Genomic DNA, 17858 nt, shown 5'->3' with positions numbered 1-17858 from the left:
TGCAGAAATGGAGCCAAGCCAATGAAATGATAAATCGGCAAATCGCTAGACAACAATACCAAAGCGGGGGGGGGGGGGCGAGGGAAGAGCCCACGCCCATCACAATGTTACAACCAAGAACTGGAGGTGGAAGGAGAAGGGGCAGGGCGGAGTGGAAGAGCAAACAAGCAAAAGGGAGGTTTTATTGGTATAGCGTGACACCACAAACTCACTGAAAGGGGCTATGAGCTTGACGTGCTAATGAAACAGAGCTAGAAATCATGGAAACAAACCAGGGGGATAAAGTAGGTGTGATGGAGCCCTACAGCTACAGGACTATAGTTAATTACATCTGGCAGGCCACGTCATATGAATGGTGGGCTGACTTTGGCTTCGTGGGCTCATAAATTGTGCAGGTTAGCGCTTCCAGCTAAAGTCTGCAATTCAATGCACATTTACATGAAAGTAATAAAACTCCATTAAACACAGTGATGACATTTCCAAATAAACATGCATAGAATCAACCTGCATGACTGACTGCATTCCTATGCAGACATTTTTCTCCCTCTCTCAAAATACTAGAACCCCGTGAAACTGATTGGTGGGAGATTCAGGACAAATGAGAGGAAGTACTTCTTCACACAGCGCATAGTTAAATTATGGAATTCACTAACTACCACAGGATGTAGTGATGGCCACCAATTTGGATGGCTTTAAAAGGGGGTTGGATAAATTCCTGGAGGCGAAGGCTATCAATAGCTACTAGCTCTGATGGTTGTGTGCTATCTCCCGTATTCGAGGCAGTAAGCCTGTGTGCACCAGTTGCTGGGGAACATGGATGGGAGGGTGCTGTTGCACTATGTCCTGCTTGTTCATCCCTGGCCGATGGCTGGTTGGCCACTGTGTGAACAGAGTCTGGACTAGATGGACTCTTGGTCTGATCCAGCAGGGCGCTTCTTAGGTTCTTACTACAGAGTAACTCCTGCTTTTTATATTGTATTTTGTATTTGTGTTTTTAAACTGTTGGTTGTTTTATTATGCTTTTCATGGTTTTAATTTTTGTGAACCGCCCAGAGAGCTTCGGCTATTGGGCGGTATAAAAATGTAATAAATAAATAAATAAATAAATAAATACTTTTTTATTACTTAATATATTAGAATCCCTAAGGGCAGTTTTTCTGTTCCCTGACTCGATCCAGAGGGAAAGGCTGGTAAGAAATAAAATTATTATTATTATTGTTATTATTATTATATTTATAACCCAGGTGTAATCTGTGTATATCTCGGTGCTCCACTGAGCATCCTAACTGCTGCATCCTACACTAACTGTTGAAACTCACTGGTATTATTTCTGAGTAAACAAACACCCATAGGCTTGGACTGTAATTTACACTAGCAAACTATTGCAAACATGTAATGTGCATTAAAGCCCTTAAAAATTATACAACTTTCACTCATCTGTCATCTAAAATTTGATATGTCTTACTACCAACCTGAGACAAAGGAGGTGGGAAGTATAGGCATAAAAAAAACCATCTCCTTTCCTTACAGAAGCCAAAATTTTAATGTTGTCACACATCACACCTGTGTAAGTGGAGGTCAGTGCGCTTATGGTCCCCTTAAGTCGGGTTTTAGACGCCTGGAGGTGCGTATGATTTGGCTAAAACGGGGGGAGTCGGGCTCTATGGATTTCATTAGGTTCCCCCCCCCCCCGGCCTTTCTTCTCCATAATTTGAGCCCAGCGTGGGTCAGAGCTGGTGCTACCATAGAGGCCACTCAGGTGGCCGCCTAGAGCGCCAAGCTAAGAGGGGCGCTGGGCACAGAGCAGCACTCACGCGCGTTGTTGGCTGGGCCTGGGAGGGCGAGATGGCACCCTGCGCCCACCCAGCTGAAGCGAAGCCAGGGCCACTGGGGTAGGGTGGAGCGGCTTCACGTTTGGACTTCCGGAACGCGCCCAGAAGAGAGAGAGAGAGAGAGTGAATGTATGGGTGCATGGGGTCTTTGAGTAAATGCATGTGTTCATGCGTGTGTTTGTTTGGAGTGAGTGAGTGATGCCGAGTGTTTGCGCGCGTCACGTGTGTGAGTTGGGGGGATGATTTGGAGGTGATATTCCTGTTAAATAATGCATTTTAGACCCATAGACGTTCCTTTCCAATTTGTTTGCTATAATTGGCATGACGTATTTCTTGCACTTTAAAATAAATTTCGCCATTTCAAGTTTTGTGCTTCTTATTTTTTTTCCAGGAAACATCCGTTCTTAAAAATCAAAGTTGTCAGTGTGTGTGTGTGTGTGTGTGTGTGTGTGAAAGTAGCTCACCTTGCCTAGGGCGCAAAATAGCCTGGCACCGGCCCTGGCATGGATAAGGAAACGGGGTCCTGGCCAAAGGTGCCAGTCTTTCCAGCGCCTCCAAATCGAGGATCCTCGGGTCCCGGATCTGAGAGAGGGGCCGGCTATGGAGCTGGTCTGTTTGGGGAAGAGATTCCGGTGCCTGCTGGCGCCCAAGGGAGGAGGAGGAAGCAGGAGGCAGGGGCAGCGAAAGCGGCGCCCGAGGAGTCACGATCCCGCCCAGGTGCAGCCGAGGAGAGAGGCGTGGCGAGCAAGCGAGCAAAGGCGGCTGACAGCCGGCGGGGAGGAGGAGGAGGAGGAGGAGGAGGCAGCAGCGGCTCCCCACCGCCGCCCTCCGGGCCGCCTTTTCGCCGGGAGATCGGAACTTCCGAGCCGGCCGGAGAGATGGAGGCGCAAGCAAGAAGAGCGCGCTGAGAAGGAGCGGGTGAGTTCTGGCCCCCGCGCCGCTTCCCTCGCTCGCCCGTCTTAACCCAGACTCCGCCTCGACCCGGGCTCGGGCCGTTCCAACGACTCAACAAGTTCGCGCCGTTCTTTTCCTCCCCACCCACTTCCCAGTTGTTTTGGCTTGGCAGAGCTCGAGCGGCGCTCCCGACGCCTTGGAAAGAAGTCCGATTGCAGAAAGTTAACTCTTATTTTCTGAGACCGGGCTGTGCCTTAGGCGCTTAAAGCCTGGTGCCGGGCCACGGTCTGCCTATCAAGTTGTCCATGACCGGATTCTGGGCCTCGGGAGCTGCTGGGGCGGGGGGGGAGTTTGACCCAGGGCGGGGGACACCCGTGGCTGGAAAGTTCCCCACTCCCGCACTGGTGGACTCCTAACAGGCGACCAAATTTGGTTGACACAGGATTCGCGCCCGACAAAACAGCTCTTCGGTGCATGGTGAACATACGGAACTAGCTGCCACACGATGCGAGGCCGGCCAGTGGCTAAGGCCGTCGCTAGACCTAAGGTTTATCCCAGGATCATCCTGGGTTCGTCCCTGCCTGAGCGCTGGATGCCCTGTGTGGCACTTAGATCAACAGGTTTGACCCCAGGACAATCCTGGGATAAACCTTAGGTCTAGCTACGGCCTAAGACACGTAGTGGCGGAGAGCGGGGGATTGGAGTCCCGTCTCTGAATACCGCCCGCCGGGGAGCTGAGATGGCTCTTCCCTTCATAGAATCATAGAATAGCAGAGTTGGAAGGGGCCTACAAGGCCATCTAGTCCAACCCCCTGTTCAATGCAGGAATCCACCCTAAAGCATCCCTGACAGAGGGTTGTCCAGCTGCCTCTTGAAGGCCTCTGGTGTGGGAGAGCCCACAACCTCCCTAGGTAATTGACTCCATTGTCGGACTGCTCTAACAGTCAGGAAGTTTTCCTGATGTCCAGCTGGAATCTGGCTTCCTTTAACTTGAGCCCATTATTCCATGTCCTGCACTCTGGGAGGATCGAGAAGAGATCCTGGCCCTCCTCTGTGTGACAACCTTTTAAGTATTTGAAGAGTGCTCTCATGTCTCCCCTCCACCTTCTCTTCTCCAGGCTAAACATGCCCAGTTCTTTCAGTCTCTCTTCATAGGGCTTTACCCATCTTGGGATGTTGGAAAAGATGGACCTTTATCCTGCTCTAGCCAGGCAGTCCTTAGGACCTGAGTCAGATCTCACTCCAAACAATCTTGACCAAAATCTCATGACAAGCACAAGGAGAGAAGGAAGGGGCATCTCAGTTATGCTGCTGTTGTTGTTATCCTATCTTTCAAGCTTTCAAGACTTGAGATTCCTGCTTTGGGGAGGGGGGGAGAAAGCGGGCACGCGCTGCAAAGTGATGTGCCCAAGTCTGCCTAGCCAGGTAGTGCCAGCCCCGGAAATATTAACAAGAATTCCCAGTTCTCTTCCTGGAGCCCTGAGACAATGTGGAGTCTGTTCATCTTGGAGAGACCAGAACTGCTAGAGTGGAAGCAGAATTTGAAACAAGAAAGTAGTTTTGCTGGGCATCATTTTTAGAAAGAATTTTAGGACTTCTCTTTCAGTAGTGCTGTAGGGTAGGGTAGTGTGTGTGTATGTGCAAATTATACACACACATATATATTAAGGCTGCTGGTGTAGAGATAAGAACCGATAATCACTAACCTAGTTAGGAATCCCTGTTTCATTTATAAACATTCAGTGAAAGAAAAGAGGGTTGCTGGGGAACATGGGTGGGAGGGTGCTGTCGCACTTATGCCCTGCTTATGGGTTCCTCATCAACAGCTGGTTGGCCACTGTGTGAACAGAATGCTGGACTAGGTGGGTCTTAGTCTGGTACAGCACAACTCTTCTTATAGTCTTAGGGTATGTAGCACATCATTACTTCTGTTTCACCATGAGAAGGTGGTGACAGACTAATGCAAGAGTTCTCAAATGTTTTTGGGGAGGAGGACAAGTTCCCCACCAAAAATTTTCACAGGGAAAAAGTTGTTATTGTTGGTGTTTCCTTGCAGATGTGTAATGTTGTTGAAGAACACCCAACAGCAATAAAAAAAGGAGCAGAGTTAAGTAGGAGCTGAGCAGCAGTGAATAGGATGGAGATACATAAGATGGTAGGATATTTACTCTGGAGAAGCATTCCCCAACCTGGTGCCCTTCAGATGTTTGGACTTCAACTTCCATCAGCCCTGACAGCATAGCTAATGGTCAGAAATGCTGAGAGTTGTGGTCCAAAAGATCTGGAGCGTACCTGGTTGGGGAAGACTGAAGTATTCACCCTATATATACCACTGTCAACTTCCATGTGTATTGACATTTAAAGCCCTAAACGGTTTGGGGCCATGTTATTTGAAGGAACGCCTCCTCCCATATGTAGATCATCCACAGGGGTCCTTCTCCGTGAGCCCCTGCCAAAGGAAGTGAGGCAGGTGGCTACTAGGAGGAGGGCTTTCTCCGCTGTGGCACCCCAGTTGTGGAATGAGCTCCCCAGAGAGGTCTGCCTGGCGCCTACACTGTACTCCTTTCGTCGCCAGCTGAAGACCTTTTTATTCTCTCTGTATTTTAACACTTAATTTTAACTTAAATTTAAATTTTATTGTTCTAACTCTGTATTTTAATCTTATATCAATTTTGCTGCGTGGTTTTATCCTGGTTGTGCTTTTTATACTGTATTTTGTATTTGTGCTTTTAACCTGTTGGTTGTTTTATTACATTTTTAATTTTTGTGAACCACCCAGAGAGCTTCGGCTATAGGGCGGTATAAAAATGTAATAAATAAATAAATAAATAAATGTGTGGGTTTACTAGCAAATTTGCCAGGGTCCCTAGGGTCTAGGATTTCCACTTATGTATCTATCAGCTTCCTAGAATTCCATGGTAAACATCAGCACTAACACCAGGTAAGGTATAGAGAAATAGTAGTGACAACTGAGAGCCAAGTTCTGTGTGATATAAGCGACCCCCCAAATAGTCATGGGGGCTGCAGTTTTGATCTTGATGGAAATTTTCTCATCCCTCCTCACAGCCCCAACTTCTAAATCTGCTAATAGGGAAACATAAAAGTACGGTTTCAGTGTTGTTTTCTTCCAGTGAAACTAATAGCAGCTTCAGAGGGGGATTCTGGTAAAAATAAGTTTTAAAAAATGATGCAGTGGGGGAAAGCGTTAACTCCTTCCCCACAGTCACTTCCCCAAGATAATTCACAAACCTACTGTTGCAGAAGATCCAATCGCAGGTATCATTAGTTTGTTTCCCCAAAGTGCCTAAAGGAAGTAGTCTGCCAAAGGTCTTTGTTGCTTTTCATATTAGTAGGGAGGGAAGGAAAGTTAAATAGCTTTTGTCTGTGTCTTTTAGCTTCATCCCCCGTACCTGCTTCCCTCGAATTATCCCCGTAGCGTTAAGCTTTCACGGTTGTTGTTGTTGTTGCTACCGGGCGACAGCGATCCTTTGCATACCAGAAAGTGAGTTTAAGGGGGGGGGAATGTAAAAAAAATCATAACAAATCAACGGATGACCCAATCCAAATCAAATTTGGTATGCTTAAAGCTCTCCTTAATATGTCTTACTGTGCCAATTTTGGTGTCTTTATCTTTAGAGCTTACGCAGATGTAAGCATTTCTTTAAAATCCTGTTCCTGCGCCCCAGCGACTGCTCGGATGATACGCTCGAAAAGTAGTCCCTAAATACTGAACTTCTTTTCCCTTTGAAGCACAATTAAAGCAGGATGCCTGGAAGTACTTCACAGTAAAAGCAGATTATAAGGTGGAAAACTTCTGAGTCCTTTGCATGCAATTTGCAGTGACTGCACAGTATAACCCTAGTGTGATAAAGCTCTTTGAGTGAATGAGTAGAGTCAATGCTGTTGGCTCCTCAACTCTTGCTTAGATAAAAATAGGACCCCTGTTGCCAAACTGAGCTTTCTGGAGCTGTTGCAACAGGTTCCAGCCAGGTTAACTGCTGTTAGTCTTAAGCATGAGGCAGGAGCATTCCTTGGATAGAAGATGGCTATGAAAGGCTCTCCAGCAGAGACTAAGCCGGAGGGAACATGGGAGGAGCCAGCCTACCAGCAAATAACATGAGATGCTCAGAGTGGCCAAGTCCTCGTCAGAGCTTCATAATATTGTTTATGAACATTGTCATTTCTCCCCTTGGGGTTTGGAACATGGTCAGAGCAAAGAGCTCTGTTGAAAAATGAAGTTGTCCGGCCTTAGGAATTAGAGATGCGCTTGCCAAAAAGTTTCTTTAAATTCAAATCTTCTCAAGGGATGCAGCATACAGGTCCTGGATGTCCATTTAATGCTTCTCTGGTCTCTGCACAGGGTTTATACTACCTGGCTTTTCAGATCAGCCTTCTTTACTTGGGAGCAATGGCGTACACCCAGGGTGTTGATCCTCTTTCAGCCTGAGGACCAAGTTCCATTTCAGAGAAGCTTGTGGTGAGGGAGCTGCATTCCAGAGGGGGGCAAAAGGGACGTGGCCCCAAACACCAAAAATACCACCATAGTTTAGCTTAAAGCTCTAATTGCTGGTAACTAAGCCTTAGGTAGGGTGACCCTATGAAAAGGAGGACAGGGCTCCTGTATCTTTAACAGTTGTATTGAAAAGGGAATTTCAGCAGTTGTCATTTGTATATATGGGGAACCTGGGGAAATTTCCTCTTCATCACAACAGTTAAAGCTGCAGGTGCCCTGCCCTCTTTTAAATCTGGTCACCCTAGTATAGCTCCTGCAGCTTTAACTGTGGTGATGAAGAGGGAATTTCAACAGGTTCTCCATATATACAAATGACACCTGCTGAAATTCCCTTTTCAATACAACTGTTAAAGATACAGGAGCCCTGTCCTCCTTTTCATAGGGTCACCCTACCTTAGGAGAGACATTTAAACATGTTAGAATGGTGGTGGCATGGGGGGAACTGCACAAAAGCCAGGAGGCCAGGCAACCCTGAACCACATGCCTAGAATTAAGAGGTAATGCTTCCTTCCACGTAAAATAGGAGTGCTCTCAGACAAGCCTCAGCCCTGGCACCTGTCCTTTCTGGGATGTCAGGATTGTCCACACTACCTTTAGCAGCATTCTGAGAACACCGTCCAATTACCTTATAGGTTGGGGACAGGTTGTACCCTGATACCAAACAGTCAATCTAATGCCTGAAAATGTGGGCATGCTGCTTGGAGGGATGAAACCAGCCATTTTGCCATCTTGGCTTTTGGAATCAGCTAGAGCTGGGCTTACTTTGAGTGTCAGCTGTGGTAAATGCTACGTTGTGGGTGGTGTAGTCATTTTGCTTTTAAAGAAGGCAGTGATAGAACCACTTTTTAAAAAAGCCGAATGTAGATCCTAATCTACCATTTTTATTTATTTATTTATTTATTTATTACATTTCTATACCACCCAATAGCCAGAGCTCTCTGGGCGGTTCACAAAAACCTTTTTAAGCAAGGTTCTGCAGAAAGTTCTGTCTTGTCAACTCCAGGAAGACTTGGAGGGCACTGATTATGTAGATCCATTCTAATGTGGCTTCCAGCTTGGATATGAGACAGAAACCTTAGGGGTGGCCAACTTTTGATCCTCCAGATGTTTCAGCTTCCATCAACCCTAGCAAGCATAGCCAATGGTGATGGATGATGGAAGTTATAGATCAAAACATCTGGAGGGCCACAAGTTGCCCACCCCTTCCCTAAAGCATGGGATATTCAATGTAATAAAATAAATACAATTCGATACTAGCTCTGATTCACTAAAGCAAAACATTATGGTTTAGTGTGTCATGTGAACCATGACTTAGCATGACATGTGAACCATTCCTAACCATGGTGGCTACATAACCATGGTTTAAATGTGCTCACTAACCATTTGCTGCAAATGGATTAGTGGCCTAACAGGTTCTAAATACACTTCCATCACCTTTCCCTTCTTCAGAGTCATCTGAGATTACTGGGATTGAATAAATCTCCCAAAGTATTAGCAGTGAAATCCTCTGCATGTCCACTCAGAAATAAATCCCACTGAGTTTAATGGGACACATGTGTGTATAGAATTCCATCCTAAATTAAACTGTCTTTCCATAGGAGGGTCACAAAACCCGTACCTGTCTGCCAATCTTTACAGTGCTGTACAATGAGTGTCCCTAAAACCAGTGACCATCAAAGAGTTCTACATCAAAAGCCAATGTTTCTTGTGCATTTTTTTTTTAAAAAAAACACTTTTTTCATGTTCTTACTTACAGAAGATGGGAAGAATATAGTTCTAGCACTTCCAAGCTGATAGTTAATATAATAAGTATTTATTTATTTAAAATATGTATGCCCCACCTTTTTATTAAAAGTATTCAAGGTAGCTAACAAAAAAAACACCCATTGATGATAAAAAATGCAATAATCAATTCACTGAAGTATCTAGTAAAACAGAAACAAAGTGGTAACCTAAAATACTTTATACTCAATATGAACTGCTAGAAAAAAGCCAGGAAAAAACGTGGTGCAGAAAATGAGAGAGGGAGATTTCATTCATAATGGTGCTTTTACTGCTTAGGAAAAGCTAGGGTTGCCAGTTGACCAGAAAAAAAAGGGGTCAGCCTGCTCCTGTGCCTTTAACCATAGTTTAGTTTGCAGAAAACAGCAGGTGAAACTTTTCATGGTATGGAGATAATCATCTGTTAACTTACTCAAGGCCTGGGATAGGCCTGTGTGGGGCTGGCGAGGACCCACTGTTGTTGCGGATGGGGCTTCTCAGCAAGCTCACCGCTCTCTGTCCAAGCGCCATGATGCCCCAGGCTGACCTCAGCAGTGCGAAGGAAGCCCAGGCAAACCTCATCAGGGCTGCCATGTTGGCTATAGACAGCAGCAGCGACAGGGATGGGAATACAAAGGCTATCGCAAGATTTCCCTTGCCAGAGGAATAGGAGACTGTTTGGCACAGAGCCAAGGAAAATAGTGGCCCTGTTCAGACAACACGCTAAACTAGGGTGACCATATGAAAAGGAGGACCGGGCTCCTGTATCTTTAACAATTGCATAGAAAAGGGAATTTCAGCAGGTGTCATTTGTCTATATGGAGAACCTGGTGAAATTCCCTCTTCATCACAACAGTTAAAGCTGCAGGAGCTATACTATAGTGACCAGATTTAAAAGAGGGCAGGGCACCTGCAGCTTTAACTGTTGTGATGAAGAGGAAATTTCACCAGGTTCCCCATATATACAAATGACACCTGCTGAAATTTCCTTTTCAATTCAACTGTTAAAGATACAGGAGCCCTGTTCTCCTTTTCGTATGGTCACCCTAGCTAAACCATGCTGCTTAACCACAAAATGGTTAATGGAATGCATTCTGTTAACCGTTTTGTGGTTAAGCAGCATGGTTTGGCGTGTTGTCTGAACGGGGCTAGTCTTTTGCTATTAAAGCATGAGGTTTGGACCTTTCTGCAGCTTCAAAATATTCTGCACGTTTGCACTGCTCAAACTTCAGTTTAAAACAAAAATGAGCAAAATTGGTCTGGTAGATCTCTAGTAATAAACCTTACAGTACCATATTCCTATATAGATTTTCTGGACTCTTTCTTGCCCCCTCCTGCAGGTATCTTGATAGCACATCAGCCTTATCTCTGGGCCCAAACAAAGGGGTTAATGGTGCAGAGTTAGGCTGGGTCTAGGTTTCCAGATGTCATTCATCGCAAAACTCCTGTGTCTTTAAGAACTGTATGTGGAAGAGAAACTTGTATTGTGGGTTTTGCCAGCTGAGTGGGGGAAGCTGCACCTGCAAACCCAAGTATAGGAGGCCACAGTGGGGTTTGAGAAACCACAGCACCAGGCAGGATGAGTGAGGAAGGGCTATCTGCCTCAGGAGACATTTACCATCCGGTGAAAAAAACCCATTAGGCATGTCTAGATAGTTACAAGCAAACCTTGTCAATGTGGCTAGAACAAGAGAGACTGTTTCTTTGTGACTTGCAAAGCAACCAGCTTTACCTGTACCATCAAGTCAGTACTTAAATACTTTGTACTTCATTTATTTATTTATTTATTTACTTATTTAAAACGTGTCTTAGCCGCCTTACAGGGCAGAAGCACTGCCAAGGCGGCTTACAGGCATACATAAAACAGTATAAACATTAAAAGCAATAAAAACAGAGAGAGTAAAATATCAGTTAAAAACAATAAAAGGTAACATTAAAAACTAACAATAAAAACAACAAGGGCAATAGCTGCAAAAGAGTATTAATTTATGAGAAGGCCATAGTAAACTAAAATGCTTTTAAGGCCTTCTTAAAAGCCTGTAAGAATGGTGCATGGTGTATCATCGGTGGGAGTTTGTTCCACGGGTGTGGGGCCACGTCTGAGAAGGCCCTCTCCCAGGTGGAGACCCACTTAATTTCTCTCACTGGTGGGCAGGTGAGAAGGGCCTCTCTTTTTGATCTTAAAGTGAAGGCAGGTGAAGGTGGTCCTTCAAGTAGCTTGATCCCAATCCTACGTGGGTGAAATGCTGCATTTAAACAGGTATTACTGTAGGACCAATGGTTACAGAAACCATCCTTAGGGCTAGCTGCTTCCTTACTCAAAAATAAGTCCCTTTCCACACTGGCTTATCTATCAAAGAACTTCTGCACATGTGCCATGGAACCCTTGTGTCTTGGGCATTTTCCGGGGTACACTATTAGTTTGCACAATAGGGCTTTTGCTATTGCCCTGTGAAATGCACTCAGAACTCATGTGCTGCTGCCCAGGGCAGGAGGGGAGATCAGTAGTGTTGGACAAGTTGTTTTTCAGGGATGTTTATCTGCCATTATTGATCTTCTCATGGAGGAACTCAACTCTTAATAACGCTTTAATACGTTTTTAGCTGTGTAAATTATTAGTGTTTATATTGTTCTCATTTTATCTGAGATCCCAGTGATATATGGCAGGATACAAATGTTTTAATAAATAAATAAAGTAAATATCTTTTGAAAGGCCACAGGGTTCCATGGAATATAGTTTGAAAGCCACTGTCGTAAACAATTGTTTCTGCATCCATATAGTGAAAACCTTGCTTTGTTAGTTTCCTAACCAAAAAAACAAAACAAAATGAAAACACCTTTTCTAGCTCTTAACATTTGAGAAACTAAAGAAACACAAATGTAAACATGGAAAGGAAAATAGATGTGATTTATATTCATGATTCATATTTTTGGTATTAAAGTCTGTTCAGATGTAACAACAGACTCAAGACATCTGCAGCGGAGTCTGTGGGTTAAAGCTGGCCACTTTGCTGCTGTTGCTGTTTTTATTACGTTCTTGCTGTTTTATTACTGCTTTGGTTTTTATTATGTATTTTATTGTTGTAGTCCAGCTTGGGAGAGCTCCTGCTCTGAAAGGTGACCTAGAAATATTTTAAATAATAAAGAAGCATTGCTTCTTTGTCTCAGAAAGCTAGGAGTAATCTGATACCTGCAACACTTTTCAGTGACTAATTCAGTATATAATCTTCAACTTGAGACTGGGTCAGAACTGCAGACCTCATAGTTTTTGGACTTTTCTGTTTCTTCCTCCATCCCTTTCGTTTTGTACCAACTAGCCTGATGAAGTGTTCTGGAGTACCTGAAAGCTTGCACATTCTTTTGTAGTATTTTGGTTGTTCCTAATAAAGTTATTGTCCAACTGTAGATTTTGGACTTTTTTTCCTACTCAACCAAAAAAAAATTTAATGTCACTTTTCTTAGATACACTTAATAATTTCTGTACCTTGATCTTAAACAGATTTACTTAGAAATACGTCAGCAAGATATCAGGCAGCAAAATATTTTGGATAAGCCCTGAATATTGCATTGTGATATTGTCCAAGAGAAGCACCAGTCCAACAGGTACAGTCCCTTGTTTCTACCCTAACGGTCTGAACTATAGGGAAGGCAGCCTCCTGCCAGGCCTCTCAGGTCCCATTCCGCCCCCCTGCCTTGGTCCACAGATCCTGAGGGACCAAATAAAATAGAAAGAAGAATGGTCAGACAATGTTAGGTAACCAATTGTAGGCAGTACAGCTTGTTCCTGATGGAGATCTCCCAGGAAAAACCCAACAGCATCTTCAGCATTCTACCCTTTTCCTTCAAAGAGATACCCAGCCTATGTGGACACCTAAGATCAGTATTTCTGGATTCAGGCTAACTGCCAAATCCATTCCAACACAGGCTTGATGAAATGCCATCCGATCAAGAGCTGTAGGGCTGAAGCTGCTACGCTTGGAGCCTTCCATTCTGCCTCCCTGCTTGCCCTGTTCCTCTCCAAGATCTGAGCAGCTCAGCCAGGGGCAGCTAGATACCATAGAATCATAGAATAGCAGAGTTGGAAGGGACCTACAAGGCCATCGAGTCCAACCCCCTGCTCAATGCAGGAATCCACCCTAAAGCATCCCTATAGAATCATAGAATAGCAGAGTTGGAAGGGACCTACAAGGCCTTCTGCCTCTGCCTACTCTGCCCCATGTTGCAGATTTCTACACTTGGGGCAGGCACCCGATTCTGCAGCTCAACCCCAAGAACTGGCATTGAGACCTTAGAATGCCTATATTGGCTTTTCCTAACCCTCCGGATGTTTTGGACCACAACTCCCAGTTTTCCTGACAAGTAGCCATACGCTGAGTCTGATGGAACTAAAGTTCAAAAGACCTGGAGGATGCCAGATTGGGGAATGCTGGCCTATAAGAAGTTTTAAAGTGTATTGCAGCTGAAATTGCAAGTCCTGACTGCTCAGGCACCAATGCTCTGGTGGGAAAAGAATGGTTGGCGGGCGGCTCCACTGTTGCAAGTCTCTGGTTTTCCCCCTCTCCCCACTTGCAGTAGTTGAATGTGCTTAAGGCTACAAACCTGTACCAATTTACCAGGGAGTATGCCCCGTTGAACTTAAAGCTCCGTCCAACAAATGCTCGTTCCTGGACACTCACAGATTCCTCAGAGGTAGCTCGCATGTCGCCATCTGCCTCTCGTGCCCCTTCTGCCCCTTCTGGCCTTCCTTGCGTCACAAGGAAAAACAGAAAAACACTGAAATACTTTTAAAACCGAATTTGCTGCTCTCTCCTGCTGTGTGGGAGAAGCAGCGTGTTCACAAAGAGGGACTGAATGGCCCTCGTTCACCTTGAAAACAGCAAGTAACCGCGTGTCCACGGAGAAGCGATGATAGCCAGTTTTAACCAGCGTTTCTTCCAAGGTGTGATGGAGCTTTTAATGGGACTTTCTTCTGGACGGACATGTATAGGAATACACTGTTACCATGCTAGGCTGTAGGTGCAAATCCAACAGAAAGCTGCAGCACTAGTGCCGTTATATCTTGCTTGCTGCCGCCATTAAGCCTCTGAACAAAGGTGAAATCCAACTTTTCATTTACCATCTTAAAAGCACTACTTAAAAATCCTTTCACACACCAGAATATAGACTGGCCAAGTACCTAAGCTGATGAGGTAGGTTTTCTGGGAAATTTTGAATTGGGAGATTTTCTGCGTGCATCTGAAAATTTTCTGCTGCCCTAGAGAGTGATCAAATTTAGCATGTTTATTTTACTCATATGTAGTAAACAAAACTAAGAAAAGTACCCCATGTTTTTTTTGGGGGGGGGGTTTGGTCCTAATATACTCCAAATATTTAACTTGAAATATTTGAGGGGGAAATTAAAGCATATTTAATTACAGTCCTGTACATGCTTACCTGTGAGTAATTCCCATTGAACTCAGTGGGACTTACTTCTGAGTAAAGATGTATAAGATTGCACTGTTAATTCGATTTAAATGTTATATTGGAATAGTTATTGGAATAGTACAAAAGGATGTACTTCCCCTACATTGTTTAAATTTAAGAAAAAGGGGGGAAGCAAAGGTACTGAAAACTTTTGACATACTAATAAATGTTAGCAACCCAAAGAACTGTGCTAACAAACAACCGCTACCTTTTTCAGCAGAGTTGAACTCTCTTCCACTGAGATTGTTGGGGCACCTTCAGTTTTGTGGTCACTATCTATTAGATCTGTTTCACACTGAGACATATATGTATTTAATGACATATATGTATTCTCACATACCTGGGCAGGATCTACACTATTCATTACACCGTTGTTTAAGTGCATTGTTGCGTCCTCCCTTGCTGCGTTACAAAATGCAACTTGAGCCCAGTCAATCGAAATACCTTTTCTTCTATCGTTTTACCCCGGCACACTCTTCTTTAGAACGTTCTTCATTATGCTCATACCGGCTCTGAAGTAAACCTCCTTCTTCCGGTGACTCTGAGCTAGACCTGCCGGGATAAGCCGGCAGGGAGGCAGGGCGATGCGTAGGGACGAGGGAAGCCCTGCAGCGTCTTAAAGGGGCCACGTGCGCCCCGAAAGATAAGCGTTTTTTTAAAAAAATTAAGCCTCTGTCCCCTCTTTCACCGCCCTCCCTCCCCCTCCCCCTCGTCGCGTTGTGCCAGCTCTCCCTCCCCTCGTCTAGAAAAGCCCTCACTTGTCCTAATCAGGAAGCAAAGACCATGGTCACGAGACATGACTTTGAAAGACGGCATTGAATACAACGAAAGGTTGGGGCACATTGTTAGTTTTAAAACGGTTTTAACAGAAAGTGGAACGGTTTTAAAAGTCAGAAGAAACGTAACAACAACAGCATCACGTGACTGCTGACGTCATCTCCGCCAACTTGTTACGTTTCATCTAGACAAGTGTAGACGGGCTCCTGCTAGGGATAGTCACATGACTTATATCTTTGAAATGCCCAATCTTGCCTAACATTGTATTTGCATTTGGCATCCATTCATTGTTACTAGTGAACTTATCAAATGGAGAATTTTCTGTGGAAAAATAAAGCTCTGGAAAAAAATCCATTTTAGAAAACATTCCTGCGGGAAATTCTCTACCCTACTTCACTGCCCCCAGCACCCCTTTGCTATTTTGTATGCTCAGGATACCCCAAACTAATGGGGATGATTATGCAGGTAGCTGTGAATCAAACTAACAAGCATAAACCAATGTATGTTGTTTTAAAAAATAGAGTTAGTCTATTTGTGGTTCATCATATTTTCGAGCAGGACAACAACCCTTTTAAAAAAAGAAAGGAAAAAAAGCACATGCTGGCTGCCAAAATGTAACAACTTCTAGAACTTGGATATTCCACTGGTGATATTCCTTCATATAACTGATATCTGTGGGGGAGGTCAGGGGCCAGGAACGTAGCACCACTTCCAAACAATCCTTTTCTGTAACTAATTCGTAATTTTATTTTTTATCAGAAGTGCCAAAGCGTGTAAACTTCTAAAGGCAAGAAATATGAAGCATCTTCCCATGAAATTAATAGGAATGTTAATCCTGGGCTCCCTCCATTTTTAAAATGGAGAGATTAGAAGTGCATTACAAGAATGCAGTTTTCCCCTTGTGTGTGCAAGAGGGTTGGTGTTTTTTTCTACTCCAAGACTTGATACTGTAACAACAGCTGAACACACAGAAATTGTGTAGGTGAAAACCTTACCTAGGTTTCATAAATGGTGGGGAAAGCTTTACTGACAAAATTTCTGTCTGCTCGGTTGCTATGAAAGTTGCAAGAACACTAAAAACAATAGAAGAAGTTGGCAGCTTTGCAGCTGGAGGTTATTATTATTATTATATTTATTTGTATCCTGCCTTTTGCCCAATGCTGGGCCTCAAGGCGGCCTCAAGGTTCTCAAGAGACTTGGATGGTTTAAGAGACACATTACTTCCCAGAGTAAACACACACATAGTTTGTCCTACTGGACAAAAAGGTTTTGAAAACAGGAAAAAAAAAAAAACCCAACTGCAAAACATGTTTACTTTACCAGAATCGAAAGTGGAATGGATGTATGTACCATGCATGTGCAGAGATTCCTCTTTCGTCCCAGATTCCCCTCTCTGAAAATGTTGTCTCCAGTGGAAAAGCTCATTTCATTATTATATAGTGCAATTTTAAAAAAGTGTTTCACATTTTATTTTTTTTGTATATGCTGTGTTTAAAAAAAACCTAAAACCACCAAGACAGTAAATCAACTTTTATCATTTCAACTATAGCGTTTTAAATCTATTTTCACCATAGTAACTGCATAATTTTGTATTTCACACAATGTGGCCTACATTTTTGTGCCATTAAAACTATAGTTATAGCTATCTACCTATAGAATCCCATGGAATTGTTCTGGACTAAGACGTTTGAGGACTGTAGCTTTGGATATTTTTCTGTGCTACACCGTGTGGTTTAGAATGGAGATTAGTGTTGAACCTCTCAGGATTTTGTACACCTTCCTCCTTTTCCTGTAACACAGCCTGTTAACAGGCATGTGAAGGGCTGTGTCTGGTGGGGCGGGGCAGGGGGGGGGAATGGATTCCTCCACCATTCAAACAAAAGACATGTCAGGGTTAAAAGGCAAGGAGATTAGAAACAGTCTGAAAAAAGTCACCCTTTATAAGCATGAATTTCTGAAACTCTGTTTATAAACTGCTCTGTAGATTTTCTGCCACCTTTGTTTGCTTCTCTTTCATACTAGGCCGTGGGCAATTTACAATTTGCGTACACTTACAGTATAATTTCATTCATTTCTTTAATAGATTTATATACTGCTGTCCATATTTAAAAATATCTCTAAGCAGTATGGAAGAAGTAAGCCCAACTGAGTTCTATGCGATTTACACCCAAATAACTATGCATAAGATCACAGTCTTAAGGGAATAACATATGTAAATGGAACAACGGACAACCTACCCACCCTGTTTCCACCATCACCAAGTCCTTCCTTGTAGACAGAAATTATGACTCTTAAGCGGGGGAAGTAAAGACAGTTATGCTGAATTTAGGCAGTGTCTTAGCAGTTCAGGCGGTTACTGTACTGTAAAGGGTAAATTGCTTCTCTTTGGTGCTGCCTTGAAAGGATGTGCTATTAGGGATGCTTATGGTATTCTCTCCTGCCAAATTTCTTCTTTAATGTTGGGGATTTTTAATCACTTTTTTAATTTGTGAGGAAAAACGTGGGAAGGCAGCGGACTCCTTTTAAAAAAAAAAAAACGTGCAAAATCTATAAACAACTTGGAAGTCATAGAATCATGGAATAGTAGAGCTGGAGAGGGCCTATAAGGGGATCAAGTC

At 43.8% G+C, this 17858-nt stretch overlaps 1 protein-coding gene across 1 annotated transcript in view; it reads left to right on the top strand.

Moving 5' to 3' along the window:
- Nucleotides 1-2676: 2676 nt before the first annotated feature.
- The window catches only part of KIAA0040 (KIAA0040 ortholog), a 40181-nt gene continuing 24999 nt past the window's right edge, over nucleotides 2677-17858 (top strand). Inside the window, exon 1 of the mRNA XM_063134039.1 lies at nucleotides 2677-2750. The gene's annotated coding sequence lies outside the window, so the exon portion shown is untranslated. The remainder of the gene's footprint in view (nucleotides 2751-17858) is intronic.

The sequence above is a fragment of the Elgaria multicarinata genome, chromosome 1 (genome assembly GCF_023053635.1).
Source record: "Elgaria multicarinata webbii isolate HBS135686 ecotype San Diego chromosome 1, rElgMul1.1.pri, whole genome shotgun sequence".
NCBI lineage: Eukaryota > Metazoa > Chordata > Lepidosauria > Squamata > Anguidae > Elgaria > Elgaria multicarinata.
The sequence above is the reverse complement of the archived record's forward strand: the minus strand, read 5'-3'. Positions and strand labels throughout refer to the sequence as shown.